The sequence below is a fragment of the Bubalus kerabau genome, chromosome 12 (genome assembly GCF_029407905.1).
Source record: "Bubalus kerabau isolate K-KA32 ecotype Philippines breed swamp buffalo chromosome 12, PCC_UOA_SB_1v2, whole genome shotgun sequence".
Lineage (NCBI taxonomy): Eukaryota > Metazoa > Chordata > Mammalia > Artiodactyla > Bovidae > Bubalus > Bubalus kerabau.
In genome coordinates, this window is record NC_073635.1 from 15,973,655 (window position 1) to 15,985,963 (window position 12,309).

The window sequence follows — 12,309 nt, forward strand, 5'->3', positions numbered from 1 at the left end:
CACAGAGCGTGGGCTGTCTCTGAAGGCAAACAAGGCCCCACAGTGTGGGGATGGTTAGTTTTCATAGGCTGGGCAATTTCATAGGCCAACAAGTGCAAGGATTATTCAAACTATTTTGGGGGCAAGGGCAGAGATATCCTGGAATTGGCCCCCACCCACTTTTTGGCCTTTCACGGTCAACGTCAAGAACTGCCATGGTGCTGGCGGGTAGCATTTAGCATAAGCTAATAGCAAGGAGATCCAATCAGTTCATTCTAAAGGAGACCAGCCCTGGGATTTCTTTGGAAGGAATGATGCTAAAGCTGAAACTCCAATACTTTGGCCACCTCATGGGAAGAGTTGACTCATTGGAAAAGACTCTGATGCTGGGAAGGATTGGGGGCAGGAGGAGAAGGGGACGACAGGGATGAGATGGCTGGATGGCATCACCGACTCGATGGACGTGAGTTTGAGTGAACTCCGGGAGTTGGTGATGGACAGGGAGGCCTGGCGTGCTGCAATTCATGGGATCGCAAAGAGTCGGACACAACTGAGTGACTGGACTGAACTGAACTGAACTGAATATATAACAATGAGTGTATAATGAGGTCAAAGTCTACTGGAAGTCGAATCTTCTGCCGTCTTGGACCTAGTTAGTTCTAACCAGATTCTGTCATATCCTCAAAGGCTGTCATTCTTTTAATGGTTGTGCCTAGAAAAACATCTACTTCTGCTTTATTGACTATGTCAAAGCCTTTGACTGTGTGGATCACAACAAACTGTGGAAAAATCTTCAAGAGATGGAAATACCAGACCACCTGACCTGCCTCCTGAGAAATTTGTATGCAGGTCAAGAAGCAACAGTTAGAAATGGACATGGAACAACAGACTGGCTCCAGATCGGGAAAGGAGTACGTCAAGGCTGAATATTGTCACCCTGCTTATTTAACTTATATGCAGGGTACATCATGCAAAATGCTGGGCTGGATGAAGCACAAGATAGAACCAAGATTGTCAGGAGAAATATCAATAACCTCTTAAAGAACCAAAGAGCCTCTTAATGAAAGTAAAAGAGGAGAGTGAAAAAGTTGGCTTAAAACTCAACATTCAGAAAACTAAGATCATGGCATCTGGCCCCACACTTCATGGCAAATAGATGGGGGGACAATGGAAACAGTGAAAGACTTTCTTTTCTTGGACTCCAAAATTACTGCAGATGGTGACTACAGCTATGAAATTAAAAGATGCTTGCTCCTTAGAAGAAAAGCTATGACAAACCTAGTAAGTAAGTAAGTGTTAGTCACTTAGTCATGCGACCCCATTGACTGCAGCCCACCAGGCTCCTCTGTCCATGAGATTTTCCAGGCAAGGATACTGGAGGGGGTTGCCATTTCCTTCTCCAGGGGATCTTCCCAACCCAGGGATCAAACCCGGGTTTCCTGCACTGCAGGCAGATTCTTTACCAACTGAGCTACATGGGAAGCCTAACAGCATATTGAAAAGTAGAGACAGTACTTTGCCAATAAAGGTCCATCTAATCAAAGCTATGGTTTTCCCAGTAGTCATATATGGATCTGGGAGTTGGACTATAAAGAAAGCTGAGTGCCGAAAAATTGATGCTTCTGAACTGTGGTGTTGGAGAAGACTCTTGAGAGTCCCTTGGACTGCAAGGAGATCCAACCAGTCCATTCTAAAGATCAGTCATGAATATTCATTGGAAGGACTGATGCTGAAGAAACTCCAATATTTGACCACCTGGTATGAAGAACTGACTCCTTGGAGAAGACCCTGACGCTGGGAAAGATTGAAGGCAGGAGGAGAAGGGGACGACAGAGGATGAGATGGTTGGATGGCATCACCAACTCAATGGACATGAGTTTGAGCAAGCTCTGGGAGTTGGTGATGGACTGGGAAGCCTGGCATGCTGCAGTCCATGGGGTCACATAGAGTTGGACATGACTAAGTGACTGAACTGAACTGAACTTGCCCCCTTCCCTCCTGCCTCACCAACACCTCCATGTATTCCCCAACTCAGAAGCTCTCTAAACCCTGTTGTTTGGGAATTTTTATTAAGGCTTCATTACATAGGCATGATTGACTAATTAATTGGCCGTTGATGATTAACTCAATCTCCAGCCCCACACCCGTCCCCAGAGACAGGTGGGGAGCTCAAAGTTCCAACACTTCGGTCACAAGGTTAGTTCTCTGGCAGCCACCCGTATCCTCCAAGCATCACTGTATTAGCATAAACGCAAGTGAGACAGAAGGACTGACTGTGAATAAAAAGGAAGTTATGAAGATTTTAGAAGCTCTGTGCCAAGAACCGGGAGCAGAGACCAAACACGTAGTTCTTATCTTGTCACAGCATCTCAATGTCATCGTGTCTAAACCTGAGACCTTGATCTTTCCCCATAAATTAATAAATATTTTTGATATCCCCTACGTACACACCCCATCCTTCCTTCCTGCCCAGTACGCTTCTCCTCACTCAATACTTCGTTGGCTCCTATCCATCTTTCAGACTTCAGCTTAAATACCACTTTGTCAAAAAAGATCTTCCCTGACTCTCTCCTAGTCTAAGTGCTATTCTCTCAAGTTTTCTGCATTTCTCTTTCATTGCACTTACTGCAGTTTTAAATAATGTGTTTGATGATTATTTGAGTAGTGTCTGGCTCCCCTGCTGGTGTGTTAAGTATGAAAAAAAAAAAAGGAGACCTGACTCTTCCTACCATCTCCCGGCAGAGCGCCTGCTGCGTAGTGGGCGCTCAGTGTTTTTTGATGAGGAGCGAGCTGTCTATAACTGTAAGCTCCATAGAAGTTGTTCTCATGATGATATATTTTTCATGACAGAAGGGTTCTGCACTCAAATAAGTCTGATGAATAACCGAGTTAAACAGTTTAGCAGATTTCTGTACTGCAGGATTTCGCCCAGCCTATAATTTGTCCAAGAACATGTGAATACAGTACATGAGAGGGGAAGTGAGGCTGTAGAGCTCTTGTATCAGAGCGCCTTTCAAGATAAGCAAACAGTAATGATTTACCATTTAGCTTAAAAGATACTCCTTTTAAAAAATATGTGTATGTAAAATATCACCATTCTGTGGTCACTTGCTAAGCCTTCTGTAAGCATTATTTCATTTACTATTTTTTTTCTTTTTTGAGGCTTTATTGTTTTCGAACAGGTTTAAGTTTATAACAAAATTGAGAGGAAGATACAGATATTTCTCATATACCCTACACATGCATAGCCTCCCCTGATCAACATCACTCACCAGTATAGTATATTTTTTTAACCAAAGAAGAACCTGCATTGACGTGTCATGATCACCCACAGTCCTTAGCTTACCTTTTTATCCACTCCTGGTGTTGTACATTTTATGGGTTTGGAAAACTCCAATACTTTGGCCATCTCATGCGAAGAGTTGACTCATTGGAAAAGCCTTTGATGCTGGGAGGGATTGGGGGCAAGAGGAGAAGGGGACGACAGAGGATGAGATGGCTGGATGGCATCACTGACTCGATGGACGTGAGTCTGAGTGAACTCCCAGAGTTGGTGATGGACAGGGAGGCCTGGCGTGCTGCAATTCATGGGGTCGCAAAGAGTCGGACACGACTGAGCGACTGATCTGATCTGATCTGATAATGATGTATATGCGTTTAAGTTTCCTCCACGTTTTTGTCTGACTTGATAGATTATTTCTTTTCAGTGCTAAATAATATTCCACGGTCTGGAAGTACTACAGTTTATTTACCCATTCACCTATTAAAGGACATCTTGATTGTTTTCGAGTTTTGGCAATTATGAACAAAGTTTCTATAAATATCCACAAAACCTGGTACCTACAAACTGAATTCTATGGTATGCAAATTGACAGTTGCCACTCTTAGGACTCGGTGGCTGCAGCTAACAAGAAGCAATTCAAGCTGGCCTCAGCAATAAGATCAGAAGTAGGCAAACTCGCAAAGACTGCTAGCTTCCTCTCCCAGTCCAGCCCTGCCCTGATAGGATTACAATTATGCTGAAACAATTTTGTAAATTTATTAAAATTAAAAGAGCTCGACATTCTAATAGGATGAGACATAATAAAAAAGTAAAATATGTAGAATTTTGATGCTAATAAATGCTATAGAGAAAAAGTGTATGGACCTAGAGACCTATAAAGATTGTTGAGAGCTCTTATCTTCCTCTACAAGAGAGAAAGTGGTTGTGATTTGGTGCTTGAGGACACACTCAGAAAGAGAGAGGGATCTTCTTTTTCTTCTGCTGACTGCAATCCTGAACTAAAGCCAGGTGATCCCCAGTGTGCTGGAGAAGGAAGTAGGGTTTGCTGGAAACCAACCAGAAATCAAGAATATGATATCATACTGGTCTTATGTGCAGGAAAGATAGAGATTTTATTTGTGTAAGAAAGTGCTAGGGGAAAGTAAATATAATTACAGATCTTAATGCAATTTACCCAGTAGAAATCTGGAAAGGAGAGATGAATCTGGAAAACTGAAGTATAGAAAATATAAGATAAAATGGCCACAAAAAAAAAAATCTGGAGAGAAGCAAATGAAAATGTTGAACTCACCATTTAGAAGGCAGAGACTCTCAGAGTCTTACAAAAATTATTAAGATCAAGTAATGTTTTAGCTACAATAAGAGACACACTTTGAAAGGATCTAGGTAGATAAATGATAGGAAAAGATTAAGGCATGAGAACTAAAAGATAACAAAGATAGCAATTGAATATTAAAAAAATGGATTCAAAGTTTAAATGTCATAAGCAATAAATAAAAATATTACATATTGAAGAAAGGAACAATAGACCAATATAATAATGATCACAGATCAACAATAACTCCAACATATATAATGCATCAGTGAATAGAATCCTAGGGAGAAACAAACATATCAACAGGTATTTTTAGAGATTTTAAACACAACATCTCTAGAAACTGGTAGCTCATTTTGTGGGGGGAGATAAGATTATTTGAAACTTTTATTTAACAGATAGTTATTGAACACCTGTTATGTGCCGTTGCTCTAGATACTGGGGCTATGTGGTAGTAGCGATAGCTGGTCAGTTGTAGCTGACTCCTTGTGACCCCACGGACTGCAGTCCCCCAGCCTCCTCTAAAGATCCCCTGAGGAAAGGGGATTCCAGTATTCTTGCCTGGAAAATTCCATGGACAGAGGGGCCTGGCAGGCTACAGTCCATGGAGTCCCCAAGAGTCAGAAATGACTAAGTGACTAACACTTTCACTGGGGCTACAGCAGTGAGCAAAACAGTCAAAATCCTAACTTCCAAGTTGATCAAGACAGAAGCAAATCAGTGGTTGCCTGGGACAGGAATGGAGGGGAAATTACCATAAACAGGACAAGGAAACTTTCTGGGGTGAAGAAAATATTCTGGATATGATGACGATTGACCCATAAATGTACCAAGTTAAAAGAACTCACATTTTTAGAAAACAAATGTATTGAAATATAGTTGATTTACAATGTTAGGTTAGTTTCAGGTACACAGGAAAGTGATTCAATTACACACATACAGACATATATATTCTATGATTATTATTTTAAATATTTACTTGTCTGCACCAGATCTTAGTTGCAGCACTTGGGATCTAGTTCCCCGACCAGGGATTGAGCCCCCTACACTGGGAGTGCAGAGTCTTAGCCACTGGATCACCAAGGAAATCCCTATATTCTTTGTCTTCAAATTCTTTTCCATTATAGGTTATTATAAGCTATTGAATATAGGTCCCCATGCCGTACAGTAGGTCCTGGTTTGTTATCTACTTTATAATATAGTAGTGTGTCTGTTTTAACCCCAAACCCCTCATTTATTCCTCTTCCCTTTTCCTTTCCGTAAGTTTGTTTTCTATGTTTGTGAGTCTATTTCTGTTTTGTAAATAAGTTTATTCATGTCATAATTTTAGATTCCACGCATAAGTGGTATTATATAATATTTGTCTTTCTCTTTTTTACTTCACTTAGTATGTATGATAATCTCTAGGTCCATCCATGTTGTTGCAAAGGGCATTAAAAATAACTCATATTTTAATGTGGGGAAATAGACAATAAATAATAAAGAAGGAAAATATACATTGTGTTGATGGTAATAAGTGCTGGAGAGAAAGATAAAGAGGGGAATGGGAATGGGGAGGGAGGAGGAATTGCAAGTTTGAATAGAGTGGGCAGGGAAGACAGATGAGAAGGAGGCATTTAAATGACAATTGGAAGGAGGGGAGAGCACTTCACAGAGCCATCTGGGGGAAGATGTTCCAAGCAGAAAAATGAGAAAATAAACAAACAATCCAAAACCAAAGTACTGAAAACAAACAAGCTTAAGAAGTCAGAAAATAAGCAACAGGTCACACCCAAAGAAATCAGAAGAAAGAAATCAATAAAAGTAAAAGCAGAGAACATCAACTTTTAGAAAACTAAAAGCTGGTTTTTTTAAAACTGATCAAGAAAACAGGAAACAAGAAGCAACTAAATCACAAAATCAAAAAGAAAAATAACTGCAAACACAGCAGTTTTAAATAAAAATAAAATGAGTATTTGACAATCTAGATAAAAAAGATTCTTTCTGAAAACAAAAACAAAAATGTCAAAACTGATACAAGAAGGAAAAGAAATTTGAAGAGACTAATAATAGTTAAAGAAATTGACATTGCTATCAAGGACATCCCCAATCTTACCCTCCACAAAGAGGCCTGCTGCAAATGGTTCTACTGTTAAATTTTTTAAAGACTACTTTTAAAAATTGTTGTTATTATTTTTAATATTTATTTATTTGACTGGGCTGGGTCTCAATTGCAGCATGTGGTATCTGGTTTCTTGGCCAGGCATTGAACCCGGGCTGCCTGATTGGAAGCTCAGAGTCTTAGCCACTGGATCACCAGGGAAGTCCCTACTGTTGAGTTTTAATGATTTTCGAGGAACAGAAAATAACTGTTATATAAATCATCCAGAAAATAGAAAAAGAAGGATAACCTCTTTTCCTAAGACTGGTGTAATCAATTTCAAACCCAGGCAGTATCAGGACAGGAAAAGGAAACCCGGAGTCCTTTGTACTTCTGAGCATGGATGTAAAAAATTGTTAATAAGCTATTAACCACCTGAATCCAACAATATATTACAAATAAGACACACCACTGTTAGGGGAAGCACACTGATTGAAACCACCCACCCCGGCCAGGCACCATAATAACCATTTGCATGAGTTGTTTTATGACAGGAGATCCTGGTTAGGAATACGGAACTAATAAGCCACCACCAACAGGAAGAGTTGGAGAAAGGTCGAAAGGAGACACCATGTGTCCGTCCACTTCCCAGAATCCCTCTCGCTAGCATCCATCTTGGCTGAGCGATGCGTGCGCCACCAGGAAAGACTCTGAATTAGAATGATTGACCAAAGACCACCCGGAAACTAATCCCATCACCATAAAACCCGAGACTGCAAGCCATGCAGCAAAGCTGTTCTCCTGAGTTCTCTTACCTTACTGCTCTCCACCTGGGTGTCCTTTCCCAATAAAATCTCTTGCTTTGTCAGCAGATGTGTCTCCTCGGACAATTCATTTCAGAGTGTTAGACAAGAGCCCAGTTTCGTGCCCTGGAAGGGGTCACCCTTCCTGCAACACCATGACCAATTAGTGTTTATCCTAAGAATGCAAGAGAAGACAAAATTAAACTTCTACCAGTGAGTGACTGCCTGGAATATGATGAATGCTAGTAAATATTATTGATTTTTATTGATTATGAGCTGACTCATTTGAAAAGACCCCGATGCTGGGAAAGATTGAGGGCAGGAGGACATGGGTTTGGGTGGACTCCGGGAGTTGGTGATGGACAGGGAGGCCTGGCGTGCTGTGGTTCATGGGTTCGCCAAGAGTTGGACACGACTGAGTGACTGAACTGAACTGAATATTAGATGGTGGGAGCACCAGCTAGTACAATGAGTTCAGAAAGTAATTTGACATTATTGTGTAACGTTAAACATACAAGTAACTTCCACTCCAAGGACTATACCCTCAAGATTCTTAATTATATGCAATTGTAGATGTATGGAAGAATATTGTTAGCAGCTTTCTTTGAAATAGCAAAAAAGGAAATTAAATTTTTTTTGGATAAACAACTTGTGTTATAATCATAATGGATTGCTATTCAGTGGTGGGATTGGGGTAAGAAAATGGAGGCTCAAGATGAAAGAGGGAAAGTAATTTAAAACAGGAGAGAAGATTTGCACCATTAAAGGAGCTTGGTGTGCTGTAATTCACAACTGACTAGGAAAGAAATGAAAAGGCAAGGCATTGTAATAATATGATGTTATTTCATGGACTAGGGATATGACTGGGCTGGGCTTCAGCAAGCAACTGAAATTAAGGTCTACGAAGCTTCCAGATCTCTTTCTCATTCTCTTATCTCTGCATCTCCATGTGAATTTGTTACACTCTTCTCTTCAAGGATTTATTTCCTCTGCATCACCTGCAGATGATCAGTGAAGGTGGCTGCCTCATGGTTGTTAAATTTAAAAGTTTCAGCTCCAGCCACCTAATGTGTATGACCTAATTCTTCCTGGATCCCAGTTACAGATTTTCAGAAAAAGAGATTCCTTTACAGGGTGTCAAGCACTAGCTGTAAAAACTGTGGATCCTACGATGCAAATACAGCTGCCAGAGGTCCACTCCTGAGACCTGTGGATCGAGATGGCATTTCCCCAAAGCAGAGATCCTTGTGAGCCAAGCCGGTATCTACTTACAAATAATCAGGCTCAGAATCAAACTGACATTTGCATACAGGTGAGAGGACAAGGAGCTTGACTTTGATGCCCAAAATCTGGGTTTGCAAGCACAAACATTTTGCCTACACCCTCAACTAATTCATCATTTGAACTGATCCAGAGACATATTCCAGGGAGATCAGTAGGGCAGTTTCTAATATTGTCAGAAACAAGGAGGCATTAAATGAGCATCCCAGATGAGGAGTGGCAGGGCCCCTGGTGTGGCCCCTGCACCGATCCCATCAGTTCAGTTCAGTTCCATACTGATTCCGTACTGGGGGTCCCAAATGCAGGGGATAAGAAAGGCAGAGTAGGTGGGGTCAGATTGTAAATTACTTGGTATGCCTGACATTTGAATTTACTTTTGGCTATGTAGACAGTCCCTAAATTAGGTTCCAGACCGCAGGGGTGTCATGTGTCTTCTACCATTAAGGAAAATAAATTCAGAGGACTTAGCATCATCCCTAGGCTTCCCCGGTGGCTCAGTGGTAAAGAATCCACTTGTGATGCAGCAGACACAGGAGACGCTGGTTCGATTCCTGGGTCTGGAAGATCCCCTGGAGGAGAGCATGGCAACCACTCCAGAACTCTTGCCTGGAGAATCCCATGGACAGAGGAGCCTGGTGGGCTACAGTCCATGGAGTTGCAAAGAGTCGGACTCGACTGAGCGACTGAACAACAAGGTACTGCTTACCTTGGGGCCAACTATAACCCAATTACATTCAGACACTAAGGGGAATAAAGAAGAAGAAAGAGATTTGCAAATAGTGTTCTGCTCTTACATTCAAACCACTTGTCTCATGAGTGAAAGAAAACTTTTCATCTTGCAAGTTACACTGTTCTCTGCTGGTTGAAAACCATCTCTTGTGTGAAATGTGGAAAGTCCTGTTCTGAAATTTGATTTCATGTTTACTCATGAATAGCAGTTGCCCATGAAAGCTGTTCACTTTTTGAATAAATTATGTTTGCCTCTGGACACATAAACATCCCAAAGATTTATTTTATCTTGTGTCTCAAGAGAAGCAAATGGGACCAAACGAGCTGGCTGCTGATCGGGTGGCAGCCTGGAGGAAGGGGCAGTGTAGGGAGAGAGGGAAGGGGCCCCATTTCTGGGCATCCCTCTGCCTGGATCCATCTCCAGATTGCCACCTAAGTAGGGGTGTAATGGATTCAGGACTTTTCTAAGAGCACTTGAAAACATCCTAGTATTTACCCAGAAACAGACCCTCTGCTCTGAAATCTCCCCCAAGCTTTTCTGGTTATTTAAAACCTCTCACCATCCCCCACTTTGGGGAGGATGAAGGGGGGTGCAGCCCACGTGGTCCCCCCTCTCCTGCGGCCCCTGCTCTCTGCCTCACCCCTCAGAACCCAACAGGATGTGTTTTTCCTTCCCTGTCCACCCAGAAGGGATTTCCCTCCTGTCCATTCTCTTCCATTCTGAATTCTCTATTCCCCTTCCCCTTGGGCATGATGGCCAAGGGGCTGTAGTGGAAGAATCACAGGCACTGATGAAGGGGCAACAGGAGAAGTGAATTGAAAAGTAGGAGGTCCAACCAGTCCATCCTAAAGGAGACCAGTCCTGGGTATTCATTGGGAGGACTGATGCTGAGGCTGAAACTCCAATACTTTGGCCACCTCATGCGAAGAGTTGACTCATTGGAAAAGACCCTGATGCTGGGAGGGATTGGGGGCAGGAGGAGAAGGGGACAACAGAGGATGAGATGGCTGGATGGCATCACTGACTCAATGCACATGAGTTTGAGTGACTCCAGGAGTTGGTGATGGACAGGGAGGCCCGGCGTGCTGTAATTCATGGGGTCCCAAAGAGTGGGACACAACTGAGCAACTGAACTGAACTGAACTGAACCTTTGGTTGGGCTTCCCTGGTAGCTCAGTTGGTAAAGAATTCGCCTGTAATGCAGGAGACCCTGGTTCGATTCCTGAGTCGGGAAGATCCCCTGGAGAAGAGAACGGTTCAATCAATAGTCATCTCTTTCCTTGTCTGGGTCTCTTGCAGGGCAGAGTTGGGTTTGTCTTGGAGACTGTTGAATCCCCAGCACTTATCATGATGCTGTATAACAAATCACCTGGGATGCAGCACCCTAATATATATATATATATATATATATATATTTTTTTTTTATACATATTCATTAGCTCCCAGTTTCTCTGGATCAGAAGCCGTGGCATAGCTGGGTCCTCTGTTTCAGGTCTTACAAAGCTCCAATCAGGCATCAGTGCTGTGAGATGGTCTCACCTGAGGCTCCAAGTGCTCTTCCAGCCTCACCTGGTTGCTGGCAGGATTCATTTCCTTGCAGTTATAGAACCCATGATGGCTTCTTCAAGTCCAGTAGGAGAACCCAACACTTTCAAGAGTTTCCTCTGATTCAGATCCACCCAGGTAATTTCCCTTTTGATTAATTTAAAATCAATTGATGGGGAAAAAAATCCCTTAACCTTTGAGGTAAATACACAACCTCATCACAGGAATGACACCTATCTTAGTCACAGATCCTGCCCACCTTCAAAGGGAGGGATTATACAAGGTCATTGGGTCGTCATCTTAGAATTTGCCTACCCAAAATATGTGTGTTTAATTATGCACCAGATATTCTTCACCTTTTCTGTGTCTGCCCCACAATGGCTTCTTTTCCTCCCTGCCTCTTAATTTCTCCTCATCTATTTATGATCTTCTATAAGCAATACAGTTTTCAACTGCCTTTGTGTTGATAGATATATTTCTATTATATGGAAACAACTTATTACATATTAAAGTCCCTCCTTTATAGTACAACATGCATAATACAAAGCAATCATCACACCACAGTTTCACAGCATGCCAGGCATAAATCCAAGGCAGAAGCTGTTGGATTGCATATTTTCATAATTCACTTTAGGCTTTAATTACAATGAAGCAATAAAAGAAAGATATAAGGACACTGATCTTGTGGCTGGTGTCTTTATCATTCACTCCATGTTGACAATTCCCATTGAAATTCAAACATTTCTCCCCTTGACTGCTGTTCTCTCAGTCTACTAAAAGTGTTCAAAACAAGTTACCTGCAGCCTTATGAATATCCAGCTCATTCTTCCCCACTTACTTCTCCTGAGACACAAAACAAAATAAACCTTTAGGATATGTATATCCTCAGAGACAAACTTTTAATTTACTTAAAAGTGAACCACTTTTGAGAGCAGCTGCTATTCATGAGTAAACATGAAATCAAATTTCAGAGAGGAACTTTTCATATGTCACACAAATAAACCTTTTAATTGCAACTTACGTAAAAGCCAGACAAAGTGGTAAAGGGACCTCCAGGACATAGCTAGGTTGTCCAGAGGAAACTTTTACTGTTGAAATATGAATATTTGGGGACTTCCTGACAGTCCAGTGGTTAAGATCCCACCCTTCTGCTACAGGGAGTGAGGGTTTGACCCCTGGTCGGGGAACTAAAATCCTACATGCTGTGCATGCAGCCAAAAAATGAAATATGAACATTTGGAACCACGGAGCCTGTTCACATTACCCTCTAAACCTGCTCCCTACAATCATTCC